Source organism: Schistocerca gregaria, chromosome 2 (assembly GCF_023897955.1).
Source record: "Schistocerca gregaria isolate iqSchGreg1 chromosome 2, iqSchGreg1.2, whole genome shotgun sequence".
Taxonomy (NCBI): domain Eukaryota; kingdom Metazoa; phylum Arthropoda; class Insecta; order Orthoptera; family Acrididae; genus Schistocerca; species Schistocerca gregaria.
In genome coordinates, this window is record NC_064921.1 from 810,562,518 (window position 1) to 810,578,602 (window position 16,085).

Here is a 16,085-nt window from a genome sequence, read left to right on the forward strand (position 1 = left end):
TGCTCAGCCCTACGCTGGAACCGTGTGGCATGAAGCCATACACCATTTCTATGGCAGTCGTGTGTCTGCTTCCCTCGTCTATATCCTGCTGACTGTCACGAAGCAGTAGCTATATTGCTCGCAGGACGGGAAACGGCAGCTCTGACAGCTCAAACTCGTCACGATTAGTGTGGAAAAAATTCCGTTCCGGTACCGGGAATCGAACCCGGGCCTCCTGGGTGAAAGCCAGGTATCCTAGCCACTAGACCACACCGGATGTGTGCATTTCTTCGACGGTTCGGACGGCCCCTTGGCCCATTTCGTGCCGATTCCCGCGTCGGCGCCCATCTCTCTTTGCGAGCATCTTTGCGCATGCTGACTGGCAAGGCGCGCACCTCAAACGTCTCAGAGCAATGCTTTTGGCTTCATGCTCTGCTGGGAGAAGAGGAAAAGGGAAGCTGTAAGTAGCAATAACAGGAAGTAAACATTTTCCCGCTGAAGCGTTGTGGATAACAAACAAGAAATAAATTGGGGTCCTAGCAACAGCACCACCATCGGTCACAGAAAATTAAATGCCCCGGGTGAGGATCGAACTCACGACCTTAAGATTATGAGACTTACGCGCTGCCTACTGCGCTACCGAGGCACCGGTGAAGCGTTTGTCCTGGAAGCTGGGTAAGTACCACACCCAATGTTAGACGTGAAGACACTGTACTTCCTGGATAACGTGTTCTGTTTGCTACACGTGCATTGCCGGCCCAGTTGATTGCGGTGTTGCTGCAGCTTTTGCAACGATAGGCAGCACTCCTTGTCGTTAAAGTTCAGTGCCTCGGAGGCACCTGGACACAGCAACTTGTGAGGCCAGGCCGACGCTAGTCTGTAGAACATGATGCGAGCGTCCCAGTGGGGACCCGCTAGTGCTGCGTTCTCGGTTCTTCTCAAAGGAATCCAGCTATACATTCTTGTGGATCGTGCATGTAAAGCGCGCAAGCCACACGGCAGCATTACCGCGGGAAAAGCAAAATGATGCATCGGCCGGGAATCGAACCCGGGCCGCCCGCGTGGCAGGCGAGCATTCTACCACTGAACCACCGATGCTCCGGGCGGTAGCAACTTCGCGCTGCTTCCCGAGCAGTTGTCTTGAGGGAAAGTGGGACTGTCGTCAAGCGCCATAGCATTCTGTCGAGAAGATGCTGCAGACGCTGAACCCTGCACTGTACTGCTTAAAATCGCCGCCAGAACGCGATCCTCTGGGTACTCTTGCGTCGCCGGAGCCGACTCTTGCCAAAGGATGCGAAATGTGCGCGGATATGCTGTCCGAATGCGTCTGGATGTGCTCCCCTAGCCTACCTCGAAATGCGCCTGCCAGGTACCACCACCTTCGGCCGCTGCCGACAGGCGGGAAGCCGACACAGTGCGGCGCCGGGGCGCTCGCTTGTGCGGTGGTGGTGTAATGGTCAGCATAGTTGCCTTCCAAGCAGTTGATCCGGGTTCGATTCCCGGCCACCGCAGCAGGCTTTTAATTTCGCGTTTGAGTACTTTTGCCACGCGCCTTGAAATTAATGTTTTTTTCCCCTCCCTGTTACTCGCTGCAGACCAGCCTGTAGTGTGTCTCAACTTGTCTCGACTTTGCTCGGCTGACGCGAGAGCTGACGCTCTCAAATCGGCCTATATCAAAACAACAAGCACGAGAAACGACTGAGAGAGGTAAGGAGAGGCGAGGCGAGGCGATGGACACACGGCACGCCCCTTCATTTCACGGTGGCGTCTCCATGACCGAATCGGGCTGTGGCTCCGAAAATAAAGGAGAAAGAAAAATACGAAGTAAAACTGCCAACAGTACCCTGTGTTCCGATGCACTCACCCGCCCAAGTACTGACAAGGGCCAAAGTTGTTACGCATCGGCAATCGGACATTTCCTTTCATTTTCTCTTTATCGGTTGAGAACCAGTGTATTGAGCACACTATGGCCATTGGCGAGTGAATGCTGTACCGCTTCCCGACAGGTCGGGTTCGGAACCTCTGTCAACTTCCACGCAGGGTGATGATCTTTTGGTCATCACACTCGCCAGCTGAAATCGGCGCTGCCTTTTCGTAGTAGTAAAAGCGTAGTGGCCCGTGGGGGGATCGAACCCACGACCTTCGCGTTATTAGCACGACGCTCTAACCAACTGAGCTAACGGGCCTCGACAGATGCAGTTGCTCAGCCCTACGCTGGAACCGTGTGGCATGAAGCCATACACCATTTCTATGGCAGTCGTGTGTCTGCTTCCCTCGTCTATATCCTGCTGACTGTCACGAAGCAGTAGCTATATTGCTCGCAGGACGGGAAACGGCAGCTCTGACAGCTCAAACTCGTCACGATTAGTGTGGAAAAAATTCCGTTCCGGTACCGGGAATCGAACCCGGGCCTCCTGGGTGAAAGCCAGGTATCCTAGCCACTAGACCACACCGGAGTGTGCATTTCTTCGACGGTTCGGACGGCCCCTTGGCCCATTTCGTGCCGATTCCCGCGTCGGCGCCCATCTCTCTTTGCGAGCATCTTTGCGCATGCTGACTGGCAAGGCGCGCACCTCAAACGTCTCAGAGCAATGCTTTTGGCTTCATGCTCTGCTGGGAGAAGAGGAAAAGGGAAGCTGTAAGTAGCAATAACAGGAAGTAAACATTTTCCCGCTGAAGCGTTGTGGATAACAAACAAGAAATAAATTGGGGTCCTAGCAACAGCACCACCATCGGTCACAGAAAATTAAATGCCCCGGGTGAGGATCGAACTCACGACCTTAAGATTATGAGACTTACGCGCTGCCTACTGCGCTACCGAGGCACCGGTGAAGCGTTTGTCCTGGAAGCTGGGTAAGTACCACACCCAATGTTAGACGTGAAGACACTGTACTTCCTGGATAACGTGTTCTGTTTGCTACACGTGCATTGCCGGCCCAGTTGATTGCGGTGTTGCTGCAGCTTTTGCAACGATAGGCAGCACTCCTTGTCGTTAAAGTTCAGTGCCTCGGAGGCACCTGGACACAGCAACTTGTGAGGCCAGGCCGACGCTAGTCTGTAGAACATGATGCGAGCGTCCTAGTGGGGACCCGCTAGTGCTGCGTTCTCGGTTCTTCTCAAAGGAATCCAGCTATACATTCTTGTGGATCGTGCATGTAAAGCGCGCAAGCCACACGGCAGCATTACCGCGGGAAAAGCAAAATGATGCATCGGCCGGGAATCGAACCCGGTCCGCCCGCGTGGCAGGCGAGCATTCTACCACTGAACCACCGATGCTCCGGGCGGTAGCAACTTCGCGCTGCTTCCCGAGCAGTTGTCTTGAGGGAAAGTGGGACTGTCGTCAAGCGCCATAGCATTCTGTCGAGAAGATGCTGCAGACGCTGAACCCTGCACTGTACTGCTTAAAATCGCCGCCAGAACGCGATCCTCTGGGTACTCTTGCGTCGCCGGAGCCGACTCTTGCCAAAGGATGCGAAATGTGCGCGGATATGCTGTCCGAATGCGTCTGGATGTGCTCCCCTAGCCTACCTCGAAATGCGCCTGCCAGGTACCACCACCTTCGGCCGCTGCCGACAGGCGGGAAGCCGACACAGTGCGGCGCCGGGGCGCTCGCTTGTGCGGTGGTGGTGTAATGGTCAGCATAGTTGCCTTCCAAGCAGTTGATCCGGGTTCGATTCCCGGCCACCGCAGCAGGCTTTTAATTTCGCGTTTGAGTACTTTTGCCACGCGCCTTGAAATTAATGTTTTTTTCCCCTCCCTGTTACTCGCTGCAGACCAGCCTGTAGTGTGTCTCGACTTGTCTCGGCTGACGCGAGAGCTGACGCTCTCAAATCGGCCTATATCAAAACAACAAGCACGAGAAACGACTGAGAGAGGTAAGGAGAGGCGAGGCGAGGCGATGGACACACGGCACGCCCCTTCATTTCACGGTGGCGTCTCCATGACCGAATCGGGCTGTGGCTCCGAAAATAAAGGAGAAAGAAAAATACGAAGTAAAACTGCCAACAGTACCCTGTGTTCCGATGCACTCACCCGCCCAAGTACTGACAAGGGCCAAAGTTGTTACGCATCGGCAATCGGACATTTCCTTTCATTTTCTCTTTATCGGTTGAGAACCAGTGTATTGAGCACACTATGGCCATTGGCGAGTGAATGCTGTAGCGCTTCCCGACAGGTCGGGTTCGGAACCTCTGTCAACTTCCACGCAGGGTGATGATCTTTTGGTCATCACACTCGCCAGCTGAAATCGGCGCTGCCTTTTCGTAGTAGTAAAAGCGTAGTGGCCCATGGGGGGATCGAACCCACGACCTTCGCGTTATTAGCACGACGCTCTAACCAACTGAGCTAACGGGCCTCGACAGATGCAGTTGCTCAGCCCTACGCTGGAACCGTGTGGCATGAAGCCATACACCATTTCTATGGCAGTCGTGTGTCTGCTTCCCTCGTCTATATCCTGCTGACTGTCACGAAGCAGTAGCTATATTGCTCGCAGGACGGGAAACGGCAGCTCTGACAGCTCAAACTCGTCACGATTAGTGTGGAAAAAATTCCGTTCCGGTACCGGGAATCGAACCCGGGCCTCCTGGGTGAAAGCCAGGTATCCTAGCCACTAGACAACACAGGATGTGTGCATTTCTTCGACGGTTCGGACGGCCCCTTGGCCCATTTCGTGCCGATTCCCGCGTCGGCGCCCATCTCTCTTTGCGAGCATCTTTGCGCATGCTGACTGGCAAGGCGCGCACCTCAAACGTCTCAGAGCAATGCTTTTGGCTTCATGCTCTGCTGGGAGAAGAGGAAAAGGGAAGCTGTAAGTAGCAATAACAGGAAGTAAACATTTTCCCGCTGAAGCGTTGTGGATAACAAACAAGAAATAAATTGGGGTCCTAGCAACAGCACCACCATCGGTCACAGAAAATTAAATGCCCCGGGTGAGGATCGAACTCACGACCTTAAGATTATGAGACTTACGCGCTGCCTACTGCGCTACCGAGGCACCGGTGAAGCGTTTGTCCTGGAAGCTGGGTAAGTACCACACCCAATGTTAGACGTGAAGACACTGTACTTCCTGGATAACGTGTTCTGTTTGCTACACGTGCATTGCCGGCCCAGTTGATTGCGGTGTTGCTGCAGCTTTTGCAACGATAGGCAGCACTCCTTGTCGTTAAAGTTCAGTGCCTCGGAGGCACCTGGACACAGCAACTTGTGAGGCCAGGCCGACGCTAGTCTGTAGAACATGATGCGAGCGTCCCAGTGGGGACCCGCTAGTGCTGCGTTCTCGGTTCTTCTCAAAGGAATCCAGCTATACATTCTTGTGGATCGTGCATGTAAAGCGCGCAAGCCACACGGCAGCATTACCGCGGGAAAAGCAAAATGATGCATCGGCCGGGAATCGAACCCGGGCCGCCCGCGTGGCAGGCGAGCATTCTACCACTGAACCACCGATGCTCCGGGCGGTAGCAACTTCGCGCTGCTTCCCGAGCAGTTGTCTTGAGGGAAAGTGGGACTGTCGTCAAGCGCCATAGCATTCTGTCGAGAAGATGCTGCAGACGCTGAACCCTGCACTGTACTGCTTAAAATCGCCGCCAGAACGCGATCCTCTGGGTACTCTTGCGTCGCCGGAGCCGACTCTTGCCAAAGGATGCGAAATGTGCGCGGATATGCTGTCCGAATGCGTCTGGATGTGCTCCCCTAGCCTACCTCGAAATGCGCCTGCCAGGTACCACCACCTTCGGCCGCTGCCGACAGGCGGGAAGCCGACACAGTGCGGCGCCGGGGCGCTCGCTTGTGCGGTGGTGGTGTAATGGTCAGCATAGTTGCCTTCCAAGCAGTTGATCCGGGTTCGATTCCCGGCCACCGCAGCAGGCTTTTAATTTCGCGTTTGAGTACTTTTGCCACGCGCCTTGAAATTAATGTTTTTTTCCCCTCCCTGTTACTCGCTGCAGACCAGCCTGTAGTGTGTCTCGACTTGTCTCGACTTTGCTCGGCTGACGCGAGAGCTGACGCTCTCAAATCGGCCTATATCAAAACAACAAGCACGAGAAACGACTGAGAGAGGTAAGGAGAGGCGAGGCGAGGCGATGGACACACGGCACGCCCCTTCATTTCACGGTGGCGTCTCCATGACCGAATCGGGCTGTGGCTCCGAAAATAAAGGAGAAAGAAAAATACGAAGTAAAACTGCCAACAGTACCCTGTGTTCCGATGCACTCACCCGCCCAAGTACTGACAAGGGCCAAAGTTGTTACGCATCGGCAATCGGACATTTCCTTTCATTTTCTCTTTATCGGTTGAGAACCAGTGTATTGAGCACACTATGGCCATTGGCGAGTGAATGCTGTAGCGCTTCCCGACAGGTCGGGTTCGGAACCTCTGTCAACTTCCACGCAGGGTGATGATCTTTTGGTCATCACACTCGCCAGCTGAAATCGGCGCTGCCTTTTCGTAGTAGTAAAAGCGTAGTGGCCCGTGGGGGGATCGAACCCACGACCTTCGCGTTATTAGCACGACGCTCTAACCAACTGAGCTAACGGGCCTCGACAGATGCAGTTGCTCAGCCCTACGCTGGAACCGTGTGGCATGAAGCCATACACCATTTCTATGGCAGTCGTGTGTCTGCTTCCCTCGTCTATATCCTGCTGACTGTCACGAAGCAGTAGCTATATTGCTCGCAGGACGGGAAACGGCAGCTCTGACAGCTCAAACTCGTCACGATTAGTGTGGAAAAAATTCCGTTCCGGTACCGGGAATCGAACCCGGGCCTCCTGGGTGAAAGCCAGGTATCCTAGCCACTAGACCACACCGGATGTGTGCATTTCTTCGACGGTTCGGACGGCCCCTTGGCCCATTTCGTGCCGATTCCCGCGTCGGCGCCCATCTCTCTTTGCGAGCATCTTTGCGCATGCTGACTGGCAAGGCGCGCACCTCAAACGTCTCAGAGCAATGCTTTTGGCTTCATGCTCTGCTGGGAGAAGAGGAAAAGGGAAGCTGTAAGTAGCAATAACAGGAAGTAAACATTTTCCCGCTGAAGCGTTGTGGATAACAAACAAGAAATAAATTGGGGTCCTAGCAACAGCACCACCATCGGTCACAGAAAATTAAATGCCCCGGGTGAGGATCGAACTCACGACCTTAAGATTATGAGACTTACGCGCTGCCTACTGCGCTACCGAGGCACCGGTGAAGCGTTTGTCCTGGAAGCTGGGTAAGTACCACACCCAATGTTAGACGTGAAGACACTGTACTTCCTGGATAACGTGTTCTGTTTGCTACACGTGCATTGCCGGCCCAGTTGATTGCGGTGTTGCTGCAGCTTTTGCAACGATAGGCAGCACTCCTTGTCGTTAAAGTTCAGTGCCTCGGAGGCACCTGGACACAGCAACTTGTGAGGCCAGGCCGACGCTAGTCTGTAGAACATGATGCGAGCGTCCCAGTGGGGACCCGCTAGTGCTGCGTTCTCGGTTCTTCTCAAAGGAATCCAGCTATACATTCTTGTGGATCGTGCATGTAAAGCGCGCAAGCCACACGGCAGCATTACCGCGGGAAAAGCAAAATGATGCATCGGCCGGGAATCGAACCCGGGCCGCCCGCGTGGCAGGCGAGCATTCTACCACTGAACCACCGATGCTCCGGGCGGTAGCAACTTCGCGCTGCTTCCCGAGCAGTTGTCTTGAGGGAAAGTGGGACTGTCGTCAAGCGCCATAGCATTCTGTCGAGAAGATGCTGCAGACGCTGAACCCTGCACTGTACTGCTTAAAATCGCCGCCAGAACGCGATCCTCTGGGTACTCTTGCGTCGCCGGAGCCGACTCTTGCCAAAGGATGCGAAATGTGCGCGGATATGCTGTCCGAATGCGTCTGGATGTGCTCCCCTAGCCTACCTCGAAATGCGCCTGCCAGGTACCACCACCTTCGGCCGCTGCCGACAGGCGGGAAGCCGACACAGTGCGGCGCCGGGGCGCTCGCTTGTGCGGTGGTGGTGTAATGGTCAGCATAGTTGCCTTCCAAGCAGTTGATCCGGGTTCGATTCCCGGCCACCGCAGCAGGCTTTTAATTTCGCGTTTGAGTACTTTTGCCACGCGCCTTGAAATTAATGTTTTTTTCCCCTCCCTGTTACTCGCTGCAGACCAGCCTGTAGTGTGTCTCGACTTGTCTCGACTTTGCTCGGCTGACGCGAGAGCTGACGCTCTCAAATCGGCCTATATCAAAACAACAAGCACGAGAAACGACTGAGAGAGGTAAGGAGAGGCGAGGCGAGGCGATGGACACACGGCACGCCCCTTCATTTCACGGTGGCGTCTCCATGACCGAATCGGGCTGTGGCTCCGAAAATAAAGGAGAAAGAAAAATACGAAGTAAAACTGCCAACAGTACCCTGTGTTCCGATGCACTCACCCGCCCAAGTACTGACAAGGGCCAAAGTTGTTACGCATCGGCAATCGGACATTTCCTTTCATTTTCTCTTTATCGGTTGAGAACCAGTGTATTGAGCACACTATGGCCATTGGCGAGTGAATGCTGTAGCGCTTCCCGACAGGTCGGGTTCGGAACCTCTGTCAACTTCCACGCAGGGTGATGATCTTTTGGTCATCACACTCGCCAGCTGAAATCGGCGCTGCCTTTTCGTAGTAGTAAAAGCGTAGTGGCCCGTGGGGGGATCGAACCCACGACCTTCGCGTTATTAGCACGACGCTCTAACCAACTGAGCTAACGGGCCTCGACAGATGCAGTTGCTCAGCCCTACGCTGGAACCGTGTGGCATGAAGCCATACACCATTTCTATGGCAGTCGTGTGTCTGCTTCCCTCGTCTATATCCTGCTGACTGTCACGAAGCAGTAGCTATATTGCTCGCAGGACGGGAAACGGCAGCTCTGACAGCTCAAACTCGTCACGATTAGTGTGGAAAAAATTCCGTTCCGGTACCGGGAATCGAACCCGGGCCTCCTGGGTGAAAGCCAGGTATCCTAGCCACTAGACCACACCGGATGTGTGCATTTCTTCGACGGTTCGGACGGCCCCTTGGCCCATTTCGTGCCGATTCCCGCGTCGGCGCCCATCTCTCTTTGCGAGCATCTTTGCGCATGCTGACTGGCAAGGCGCGCACCTCAAACGTCTCAGAGCAATGCTTTTGGCTTCATGCTCTGCTGGGAGAAGAGGAAAAGGGAAGCTGTAAGTAGCAATAACAGGAAGTAAACATTTTCCCGCTGAAGCGTTGTGGATAACAAACAAGAAATAAATTGGGGTCCTAGCAACAGCACCACCATCGGTCACAGAAAATTAAATGCCCCGGGTGAGGATCGAACTCACGACCTTAAGATTATGAGACTTACGCGCTGCCTACTGCGCTACCGAGGCACCGGTGAAGCGTTTGTCCTGGAAGCTGGGTAAGTACCACACCCAATGTTAGACGTGAAGACACTGTACTTCCTGGATAACGTGTTCTGTTTGCTACACGTGCATTGCCGGCCCAGTTGATTGCGGTGTTGCTGCAGCTTTTGCAACGATAGGCAGCACTCCTTGTCGTTAAAGTTCAGTGCCTCGGAGGCACCTGGACACAGCAACTTGTGAGGCCAGGCCGACGCTAGTCTGTAGAACATGATGCGAGCGTCCCAGTGGGGACCCGCTAGTGCTGCGTTCTCGGTTCTTCTCAAAGGAATCCAGCTATACATTCTTGTGGATCGTGCATGTAAAGCGCGCAAGCCACACGGCAGCATTACCGCGGGAAAAGCAAAATGATGCATCGGCCGGGAATCGAACCCGGGCCGCCCGCGTGGCAGGCGAGCATTCTACCACTGAACCACCGATGCTCCGGGCGGTAGCAACTTCGCGCTGCTTCCCGAGCAGTTGTCTTGAGGGAAAGTGGGACTGTCGTCAAGCGCCATAGCATTCTGTCGAGAAGATGCTGCAGACGCTGAACCCTGCACTGTACTGCTTAAAATCGCCGCCAGAACGCGATCCTCTGGGTACTCTTGCGTCGCCGGAGCCGACTCTTGCCAAAGGATGCGAAATGTGCGCGGATATGCTGTCCGAATGCGTCTGGATGTGCTCCCCTAGCCTACCTCGAAATGCGCCTGCCAGGTACCACCACCTTCGGCCGCTGCCGACAGGCGGGAAGCCGACACAGTGCGGCGCCGGGGCGCTCGCTTGTGCGGTGGTGGTGTAATGGTCAGCATAGTTGCCTTCCAAGCAGTTGATCCGGGTTCGATTCCCGGCCACCGCAGCAGGCTTTTAATTTCGCGTTTGAGTACTTTTGCCACGCGCCTTGAAATTAATGTTTTTTTCCCCTCCCTGTTACTCGCTGCAGACCAGCCTGTAGTGTGTCTCGACTTGTCTCGACTTTGCTCGGCTGACGCGAGAGCTGACGCTCTCAAATCGGCCTATATCAAAACAACAAGCACGAGAAACGACTGAGAGAGGTAAGGAGAGGCGAGGCGAGGCGATGGACACACGGCACGCCCCTTCATTTCACGGTGGCGTCTCCATGACCGAATCGGGCTGTGGCTCCGAAAATAAAGGAGAAAGAAAAATACGAAGTAAAACTGCCAACAGTACCCTGTGTTCCGATGCACTCACCCGCCCAAGTACTGACAAGGGCCAAAGTTGTTACGCATCGGCAATCGGACATTTCCTTTCATTTTCTCTTTATCGGTTGAGAACCAGTGTATTGAGCACACTATGGCCATTGGCGAGTGAATGCTGTAGCGCTTCCCGACAGGTCGGGTTCGGAACCTCTGTCAACTTCCACGCAGGGTGATGATCTTTTGGTCATCACACTCGCCAGCTGAAATCGGCGCTGCCTTTTCGTAGTAGTAAAAGCGTAGTGGCCCGTGGGGGGATCGAACCCACGACCTTCGCGTTATTAGCACGACGCTCTAACCAACTGAGCTAACGGGCCTCGACAGATGCAGTTGCTCAGCCCTACGCTGGAACCGTGTGGCATGAAGCCATACACCATTTCTATGGCAGTCGTGTGTCTGCTTCCCTCGTCTATATCCTGCTGACTGTCACGAAGCAGTAGCTATATTGCTCGCAGGACGGGAAACGGCAGCTCTGACAGCTCAAACTCGTCACGATTAGTGTGGAAAAAATTCCGTTCCGGTACCGGGAATCGAACCCGGGCCTCCTGGGTGAAAGCCAGGTATCCTAGCCACTAGACCACACCGGAGTGTGCATTTCTTCGACGGTTCGGACGGCCCCTTGGCCCATTTCGTGCCGATTCCCGCGTCGGCGCCCATCTCTCTTTGCGAGCATCTTTGCGCATGCTGACTGGCAAGGCGCGCACCTCAAACGTCTCAGAGCAATGCTTTTGGCTTCATGCTCTGCTGGGAGAAGAGGAAAAGGGAAGCTGTAAGTAGCAATAACAGGAAGTAAACATTTTCCCGCTGAAGCATTGTGGATAACAAACAAGAAATAAATTGGGGTCCTAGCAACAGCACCACCATCGGTCACAGAAAATTAAATGCCCCGGGTGAGGATCGAACTCACGACCTTAAGATTATGAGACTTACGCGCTGCCTACTGCGCTACCGAGGCACCGGTGAAGCGTTTGTCCTGGAAGCTGGGTAAGTACCACACCCAATGTTAGACGTGAAGACACTGTACTTCCTGGATAACGTGTTCTGTTTGCTACACGTGCATTGCCGGCCCAGTTGATTGCGGTGTTGCTGCAGCTTTTGCAACGATAGGCAGCACTCCTTGTCGTTAAAGTTCAGTGCCTCGGAGGCACCTGGACACAGCAACTTGTGAGGCCAGGCCGACGCTAGTCTGTAGAACATGATGCGAGCGTCCTAGTGGGGACCCGCTAGTGCTGCGTTCTCGGTTCTTCTCAAAGGAATCCAGCTATACATTCTTGTGGATCGTGCATGTAAAGCGCGCAAGCCACACGGCAGCATTACCGCGGGAAAAGCAAAATGATGCATCGGCCGGGAATCGAACCCGGGCCGCCCGCGTGGCAGGCGAGCATTCTACCACTGAACCACCGATGCTCCGGGCGGTAGCAACTTCGCGCTGCTTCCCGAGCAGTTGTCTTGAGGGAAAGTGGGACTGTCGTCAAGCGCCATAGCATTCTGTCGAGAAGATGCTGCAGACGCTGAACCCTGCACTGTACTGCTTAAAATCGCCGCCAGAACGCGATCCTCTGGGTACTCTTGCGTCGCCGGAGCCGACTCTTGCCAAAGGATGCGAAATGTGCGCGGATATGCTGTCCGAATGCGTCTGGATGTGCTCCCCTAGCCTACCTCGAAATGCGCCTGCCAGGTACCACCACCTTCGGCCGCTGCCGACAGGCGGGAAGCCGACACAGTGCGGCGCCGGGGCGCTCGCTTGTGCGGTGGTGGTGTAATGGTCAGCATAGTTGCCTTCCAAGCAGTTGATCCGGGTTCGATTCCCGGCCACCGCAGCAGGCTTTTAATTTCGCGTTTGAGTACTTTTGCCACGCGCCTTGAAATTAATGTTTTTTTCCCCTCCCTGTTACTCGCTGCAGACCAGCCTGTAGTGTGTCTCGACTTGTCTCGACTTTGCTCGGCTGACGCGAGAGCTGACGCTCTCAAATCGGCCTATATCAAAACAACAAGCACGAGAAACGACTGAGAGAGGTAAGGAGAGGCGAGGCGAGGCGATGGACACACGGCACGCCCCTTCATTTCACGGTGGCGTCTCCATGACCGAATCGGGCTGTGGCTCCGAAAATAAAGGAGAAAGAAAAATACGAAGTAAAACTGCCAACAGTACCCTGTGTTCCGATGCACTCACCCGCCCAAGTACTGACAAGGGCCAAAGTTGTTACGCATCGGCAATCGGACATTTCCTTTCATTTTCTCTTTATCGGTTGAGAACCAGTGTATTGAGCACACTATGGCCATTGGCGAGTGAATGCTGTAGCGCTTCCCGACAGGTCGGGTTCGGAACCTCTGTCAACTTCCACGCAGGGTGATGATCTTTTGGTCATCACACTCGCCAGCTGAAATCGGCGCTGCCTTTTCGTAGTAGTAAAAGCGTAGTGGCCCGTGGGGGGATCGAACCCACGACCTTCGCGTTATTAGCACGACGCTCTAACCAACTGAGCTAACGGGCCTCGACAGATGCAGTTGCTCAGCCCTACGCTGGAACCGTGTGGCATGAAGCCATACACCATTTCTATGGCAGTCGTGTGTCTGCTTCCCTCGTCTATATCCTGCTGACTGTCACGAAGCAGTAGCTATATTGCTCGCAGGACGGGAAACGGCAGCTCTGACAGCTCAAACTCGTCACGATTAGTGTGGAAAAAATTCCGTTCCGGTACCGGGAATCGAACCCGGGCCTCCTGGGTGAAAGCCAGGTATCCTAGCCACTAGACCACACCGGATGTGTGCATTTCTTCGACGGTTCGGACGGCCCCTTGGCCCATTTCGTGCCGATTCCCGCGTCGGCGCCCATCTCTCTTTGCGAGCATCTTTGCGCATGCTGACTGGCAAGGCGCGCACCTCAAACGTCTCAGAGCAATGCTTTTGGCTTCATGCTCTGCTGGGAGAAGAGGAAAAGGGAAGCTGTAAGTAGCAATAACAGGAAGTAAACATTTTCCCGCTGAAGCGTTGTGGATAACAAACAAGAAATAAATTGGGGTCCTAGCAACAGCACCACCATCGGTCACAGAAAATTAAATGCCCCGGGTGAGGATCGAACTCACGACCTTAAGATTATGAGACTTACGCGCTGCCTACTGCGCTACCGAGGCACCGGTGAAGCGTTTGTCCTGGAAGCTGGGTAAGTACCACACCCAATGTTAGACGTGAAGACACTGTACTTCCTGGATAACGTGTTCTGTTTGCTACACGTGCATTGCCGGCCCAGTTGATTGCGGTGTTGCTGCAGCTTTTGCAACGATAGGCAGCACTCCTTGTCGTTAAAGTTCAGTGCCTCGGAGGCACCTGGACACAGCAACTTGTGAGGCCAGGCCGACGCTAGTCTGTAGAACATGATGCGAGCGTCCCAGTGGGGACCCGCTAGTGCTGCGTTCTCGGTTCTTCTCAAAGGAATCCAGCTATACATTCTTGTGGATCGTGCATGTAAAGCGCGCAAGCCACACGGCAGCATTACCGCGGGAAAAGCAAAATGATGCATCGGCCGGGAATCGAACCCGGGCCGCCCGCGTGGCAGGCGAGCATTCTACCACTGAACCACCGATGCTCCGGGCGGTAGCAACTTCGCGCTGCTTCCCGAGCAGTTGTCTTGAGGGAAAGTGGGACTGTCGTCAAGCGCCATAGCATTCTGTCGAGAAGATGCTGCAGACGCTGAACCCTGCACTGTACTGCTTAAAATCGCCGCCAGAACGCGATCCTCTGGGTACTCTTGCGTCGCCGGAGCCGACTCTTGCCAAAGGATGCGAAATGTGCGCGGATATGCTGTCCGAATGCGTCTGGATGTGCTCCCCTAGCCTACCTCGAAATGCGCCTGCCAGGTACCACCACCTTCGGCCGCTGCCGACAGGCGGGAAGCCGACACAGTGCGGCGCCGGGGCGCTCGCTTGTGCGGTGGTGGTGTAATGGTCAGCATAGTTGCCTTCCAAGCAGTTGATCCGGGTTCGATTCCCGGCCACCGCAGCAGGCTTTTAATTTCGCGTTTGAGTACTTTTGCCACGCGCCTTGAAATTAATGTTTTTTTCCCCTCCCTGTTACTCGCTGCAGACCAGCCTGTAGTGTGTCTCGACTTGTCTCGACTTTGCTCGGCTGACGCGAGAGCTGACGCTCTCAAATCGGCCTATATCAAAACAACAAGCACGAGAAACGACTGAGAGAGGTAAGGAGAGGCGAGGCGAGGCGATGGACACACGGCACGCCCCTTCATTTCACGGTGGCGTCTCCATGACCGAATCGGGCTGTGGCTCCGAAAATAAAGGAGAAAGAAAAATACGAAGTAAAACTGCCAACAGTACCCTGTGTTCCGATGCACTCACCCGCCCAAGTACTGACAAGGGCCAAAGTTGTTACGCATCGGCAATCGGACATTTCCTTTCATTTTCTCTTTATCGGTTGAGAACCAGTGTATTGAGCACACTATGGCCATTGGCGAGTGAATGCTGTAGCGCTTCCCGACAGGTCGGGTTCGGAACCTCTGTCAACTTCCACGCAGGGTGATGATCTTTTGGTCATCACACTCGCCAGCTGAAATCGGCGCTGCCTTTTCGTAGTAGTAAAAGCGTAGTGGCCCGTGGGGGGATCGAACCCACGACCTTCGCGTTATTAGCACGACGCTCTAACCAACTGAGCTAACGGGCCTCGACAGATGCAGTTGCTCAGCCCTACGCTGGAACCGTGTGGCATGAAGCCATACACCATTTCTATGGCAGTCGTGTGTCTGCTTCCCTCGTCTATATCCTGCTGACTGTCACGAAGCAGTAGCTATATTGCTCGCAGGACGGGAAACGGCAGCTCTGACAGCTCAAACTCGTCACGATTAGTGTGGAAAAAATTCCGTTCCGGTACCGGGAATCGAACCCGGGCCTCCTGGGTGAAAGCCAGGTATCCTAGCCACTAGACCACACCGGAGTGTGCATTTCTTCGACGGTTCGGACGGCCCCTTGGCCCATTTCGTGCCGATTCCCGCGTCGGCGCCCATCTCTCTTTGCGAGCATCTTTGCGCATGCTGACTGGCAAGGCGCGCACCTCAAACGTCTCAGAGCAATGCTTTTGGCTTCATGCTCTGCTGGGAGAAGAGGAAAAGGGAAGCTGTAAGTAGCAATAACAGGAAGTAAACATTTTCCCGCTGAAGCGTTGTGGATAACAAACAAGAAATAAATTGGGGTCCTAGCAACAGCACCACCATCGGTCACAGAAAATTAAATGCCCCGGGTGAGGATCGAACTCACGACCTTAAGATTATGAGACTTACGCGCTGCCTACTGCGCTACCGAGGCACCGGTGAAGCGTTTGTCCTGGAAGCTGGGTAAGTACCACACCCAATGTTAGACGTGAAGACACTGTACTTCCTGGATAACGTGTTCTGTTTGCTACACGTGCATTGCCGGCCCAGTTGATTGCGGTGTTGCTGCAGCTTTTGCAACGATAGGCAGCACTCCTTGTCGTTAAAGTTCAGTGCCTCGGAGGCACCTGGACACAGCAACTTGTGAGGCCAGG

General features: G+C 54.4%; 37 non-coding genes across 37 annotated transcripts; 7 read left to right on the forward strand and 30 right to left on the reverse strand.

Moving 5' to 3' along the window:
- Positions 1-184: 184 nt before the first annotated feature.
- Trnae-uuc (transfer RNA glutamic acid (anticodon UUC)) lies at positions 185-256 on the reverse strand. Its single transcript has one exon. It is a non-coding gene; the product is annotated as a tRNA-Glu (tRNA).
- Positions 257-552: 296 nt separating this feature from the next.
- On the reverse strand, positions 553-625 carry Trnam-cau (transfer RNA methionine (anticodon CAU)). The gene has a single exon. It is a non-coding gene; the product is annotated as a tRNA-Met (tRNA).
- A 381-nt stretch (positions 626-1,006) lies between these two features.
- Trnag-gcc (transfer RNA glycine (anticodon GCC)) lies at positions 1,007-1,077 on the reverse strand. Its single transcript has one exon. It is a non-coding gene; the product is annotated as a tRNA-Gly (tRNA).
- Positions 1,078-1,418: 341 nt separating this feature from the next.
- On the forward strand, positions 1,419-1,490 carry Trnag-ucc (transfer RNA glycine (anticodon UCC)). Its single transcript has one exon. It is a non-coding gene; the product is annotated as a tRNA-Gly (tRNA).
- Positions 1,491-2,091: 601 nt separating this feature from the next.
- Trnai-aau (transfer RNA isoleucine (anticodon AAU)) lies at positions 2,092-2,165 on the reverse strand. The gene has a single exon. It is a non-coding gene; the product is annotated as a tRNA-Ile (tRNA).
- Positions 2,166-2,363: 198 nt separating this feature from the next.
- Trnae-uuc (transfer RNA glutamic acid (anticodon UUC)) lies at positions 2,364-2,435 on the reverse strand. Its single transcript has one exon. It is a non-coding gene; the product is annotated as a tRNA-Glu (tRNA).
- A 295-nt stretch (positions 2,436-2,730) lies between these two features.
- On the reverse strand, positions 2,731-2,803 carry Trnam-cau (transfer RNA methionine (anticodon CAU)). Its single transcript has one exon. It is a non-coding gene; the product is annotated as a tRNA-Met (tRNA).
- Positions 2,804-3,184: 381 nt separating this feature from the next.
- Trnag-gcc (transfer RNA glycine (anticodon GCC)) lies at positions 3,185-3,255 on the reverse strand. The gene has a single exon. It is a non-coding gene; the product is annotated as a tRNA-Gly (tRNA).
- A 341-nt stretch (positions 3,256-3,596) lies between these two features.
- Trnag-ucc (transfer RNA glycine (anticodon UCC)) lies at positions 3,597-3,668 on the forward strand. The gene has a single exon. It is a non-coding gene; the product is annotated as a tRNA-Gly (tRNA).
- A 591-nt stretch (positions 3,669-4,259) lies between these two features.
- On the reverse strand, positions 4,260-4,333 carry Trnai-aau (transfer RNA isoleucine (anticodon AAU)). The gene has a single exon. It is a non-coding gene; the product is annotated as a tRNA-Ile (tRNA).
- A 198-nt stretch (positions 4,334-4,531) lies between these two features.
- Trnae-uuc (transfer RNA glutamic acid (anticodon UUC)) lies at positions 4,532-4,603 on the reverse strand. The gene has a single exon. It is a non-coding gene; the product is annotated as a tRNA-Glu (tRNA).
- Positions 4,604-4,899: 296 nt separating this feature from the next.
- Trnam-cau (transfer RNA methionine (anticodon CAU)) lies at positions 4,900-4,972 on the reverse strand. Its single transcript has one exon. It is a non-coding gene; the product is annotated as a tRNA-Met (tRNA).
- A 381-nt stretch (positions 4,973-5,353) lies between these two features.
- Positions 5,354-5,424, reverse strand: Trnag-gcc (transfer RNA glycine (anticodon GCC)). Its single transcript has one exon. It is a non-coding gene; the product is annotated as a tRNA-Gly (tRNA).
- Positions 5,425-5,765: 341 nt separating this feature from the next.
- Trnag-ucc (transfer RNA glycine (anticodon UCC)) lies at positions 5,766-5,837 on the forward strand. The gene has a single exon. It is a non-coding gene; the product is annotated as a tRNA-Gly (tRNA).
- Positions 5,838-6,438: 601 nt separating this feature from the next.
- Trnai-aau (transfer RNA isoleucine (anticodon AAU)) lies at positions 6,439-6,512 on the reverse strand. Its single transcript has one exon. It is a non-coding gene; the product is annotated as a tRNA-Ile (tRNA).
- Positions 6,513-6,710: 198 nt separating this feature from the next.
- Positions 6,711-6,782, reverse strand: Trnae-uuc (transfer RNA glutamic acid (anticodon UUC)). Its single transcript has one exon. It is a non-coding gene; the product is annotated as a tRNA-Glu (tRNA).
- Positions 6,783-7,078: 296 nt separating this feature from the next.
- Trnam-cau (transfer RNA methionine (anticodon CAU)) lies at positions 7,079-7,151 on the reverse strand. The gene has a single exon. It is a non-coding gene; the product is annotated as a tRNA-Met (tRNA).
- A 381-nt stretch (positions 7,152-7,532) lies between these two features.
- On the reverse strand, positions 7,533-7,603 carry Trnag-gcc (transfer RNA glycine (anticodon GCC)). The gene has a single exon. It is a non-coding gene; the product is annotated as a tRNA-Gly (tRNA).
- A 341-nt stretch (positions 7,604-7,944) lies between these two features.
- Positions 7,945-8,016, forward strand: Trnag-ucc (transfer RNA glycine (anticodon UCC)). The gene has a single exon. It is a non-coding gene; the product is annotated as a tRNA-Gly (tRNA).
- Positions 8,017-8,617: 601 nt separating this feature from the next.
- Positions 8,618-8,691, reverse strand: Trnai-aau (transfer RNA isoleucine (anticodon AAU)). Its single transcript has one exon. It is a non-coding gene; the product is annotated as a tRNA-Ile (tRNA).
- Positions 8,692-8,889: 198 nt separating this feature from the next.
- Positions 8,890-8,961, reverse strand: Trnae-uuc (transfer RNA glutamic acid (anticodon UUC)). The gene has a single exon. It is a non-coding gene; the product is annotated as a tRNA-Glu (tRNA).
- A 296-nt stretch (positions 8,962-9,257) lies between these two features.
- On the reverse strand, positions 9,258-9,330 carry Trnam-cau (transfer RNA methionine (anticodon CAU)). The gene has a single exon. It is a non-coding gene; the product is annotated as a tRNA-Met (tRNA).
- Positions 9,331-9,711: 381 nt separating this feature from the next.
- Trnag-gcc (transfer RNA glycine (anticodon GCC)) lies at positions 9,712-9,782 on the reverse strand. The gene has a single exon. It is a non-coding gene; the product is annotated as a tRNA-Gly (tRNA).
- A 341-nt stretch (positions 9,783-10,123) lies between these two features.
- Positions 10,124-10,195, forward strand: Trnag-ucc (transfer RNA glycine (anticodon UCC)). Its single transcript has one exon. It is a non-coding gene; the product is annotated as a tRNA-Gly (tRNA).
- A 601-nt stretch (positions 10,196-10,796) lies between these two features.
- On the reverse strand, positions 10,797-10,870 carry Trnai-aau (transfer RNA isoleucine (anticodon AAU)). Its single transcript has one exon. It is a non-coding gene; the product is annotated as a tRNA-Ile (tRNA).
- Positions 10,871-11,068: 198 nt separating this feature from the next.
- On the reverse strand, positions 11,069-11,140 carry Trnae-uuc (transfer RNA glutamic acid (anticodon UUC)). The gene has a single exon. It is a non-coding gene; the product is annotated as a tRNA-Glu (tRNA).
- A 295-nt stretch (positions 11,141-11,435) lies between these two features.
- On the reverse strand, positions 11,436-11,508 carry Trnam-cau (transfer RNA methionine (anticodon CAU)). Its single transcript has one exon. It is a non-coding gene; the product is annotated as a tRNA-Met (tRNA).
- Positions 11,509-11,889: 381 nt separating this feature from the next.
- On the reverse strand, positions 11,890-11,960 carry Trnag-gcc (transfer RNA glycine (anticodon GCC)). The gene has a single exon. It is a non-coding gene; the product is annotated as a tRNA-Gly (tRNA).
- Positions 11,961-12,301: 341 nt separating this feature from the next.
- Positions 12,302-12,373, forward strand: Trnag-ucc (transfer RNA glycine (anticodon UCC)). Its single transcript has one exon. It is a non-coding gene; the product is annotated as a tRNA-Gly (tRNA).
- A 601-nt stretch (positions 12,374-12,974) lies between these two features.
- Positions 12,975-13,048, reverse strand: Trnai-aau (transfer RNA isoleucine (anticodon AAU)). Its single transcript has one exon. It is a non-coding gene; the product is annotated as a tRNA-Ile (tRNA).
- A 198-nt stretch (positions 13,049-13,246) lies between these two features.
- On the reverse strand, positions 13,247-13,318 carry Trnae-uuc (transfer RNA glutamic acid (anticodon UUC)). Its single transcript has one exon. It is a non-coding gene; the product is annotated as a tRNA-Glu (tRNA).
- A 296-nt stretch (positions 13,319-13,614) lies between these two features.
- Trnam-cau (transfer RNA methionine (anticodon CAU)) lies at positions 13,615-13,687 on the reverse strand. Its single transcript has one exon. It is a non-coding gene; the product is annotated as a tRNA-Met (tRNA).
- Positions 13,688-14,068: 381 nt separating this feature from the next.
- Positions 14,069-14,139, reverse strand: Trnag-gcc (transfer RNA glycine (anticodon GCC)). Its single transcript has one exon. It is a non-coding gene; the product is annotated as a tRNA-Gly (tRNA).
- Positions 14,140-14,480: 341 nt separating this feature from the next.
- Trnag-ucc (transfer RNA glycine (anticodon UCC)) lies at positions 14,481-14,552 on the forward strand. Its single transcript has one exon. It is a non-coding gene; the product is annotated as a tRNA-Gly (tRNA).
- A 601-nt stretch (positions 14,553-15,153) lies between these two features.
- On the reverse strand, positions 15,154-15,227 carry Trnai-aau (transfer RNA isoleucine (anticodon AAU)). The gene has a single exon. It is a non-coding gene; the product is annotated as a tRNA-Ile (tRNA).
- A 198-nt stretch (positions 15,228-15,425) lies between these two features.
- Positions 15,426-15,497, reverse strand: Trnae-uuc (transfer RNA glutamic acid (anticodon UUC)). Its single transcript has one exon. It is a non-coding gene; the product is annotated as a tRNA-Glu (tRNA).
- A 295-nt stretch (positions 15,498-15,792) lies between these two features.
- Positions 15,793-15,865, reverse strand: Trnam-cau (transfer RNA methionine (anticodon CAU)). Its single transcript has one exon. It is a non-coding gene; the product is annotated as a tRNA-Met (tRNA).
- Positions 15,866-16,085: the final 220 nt, after the last annotated feature.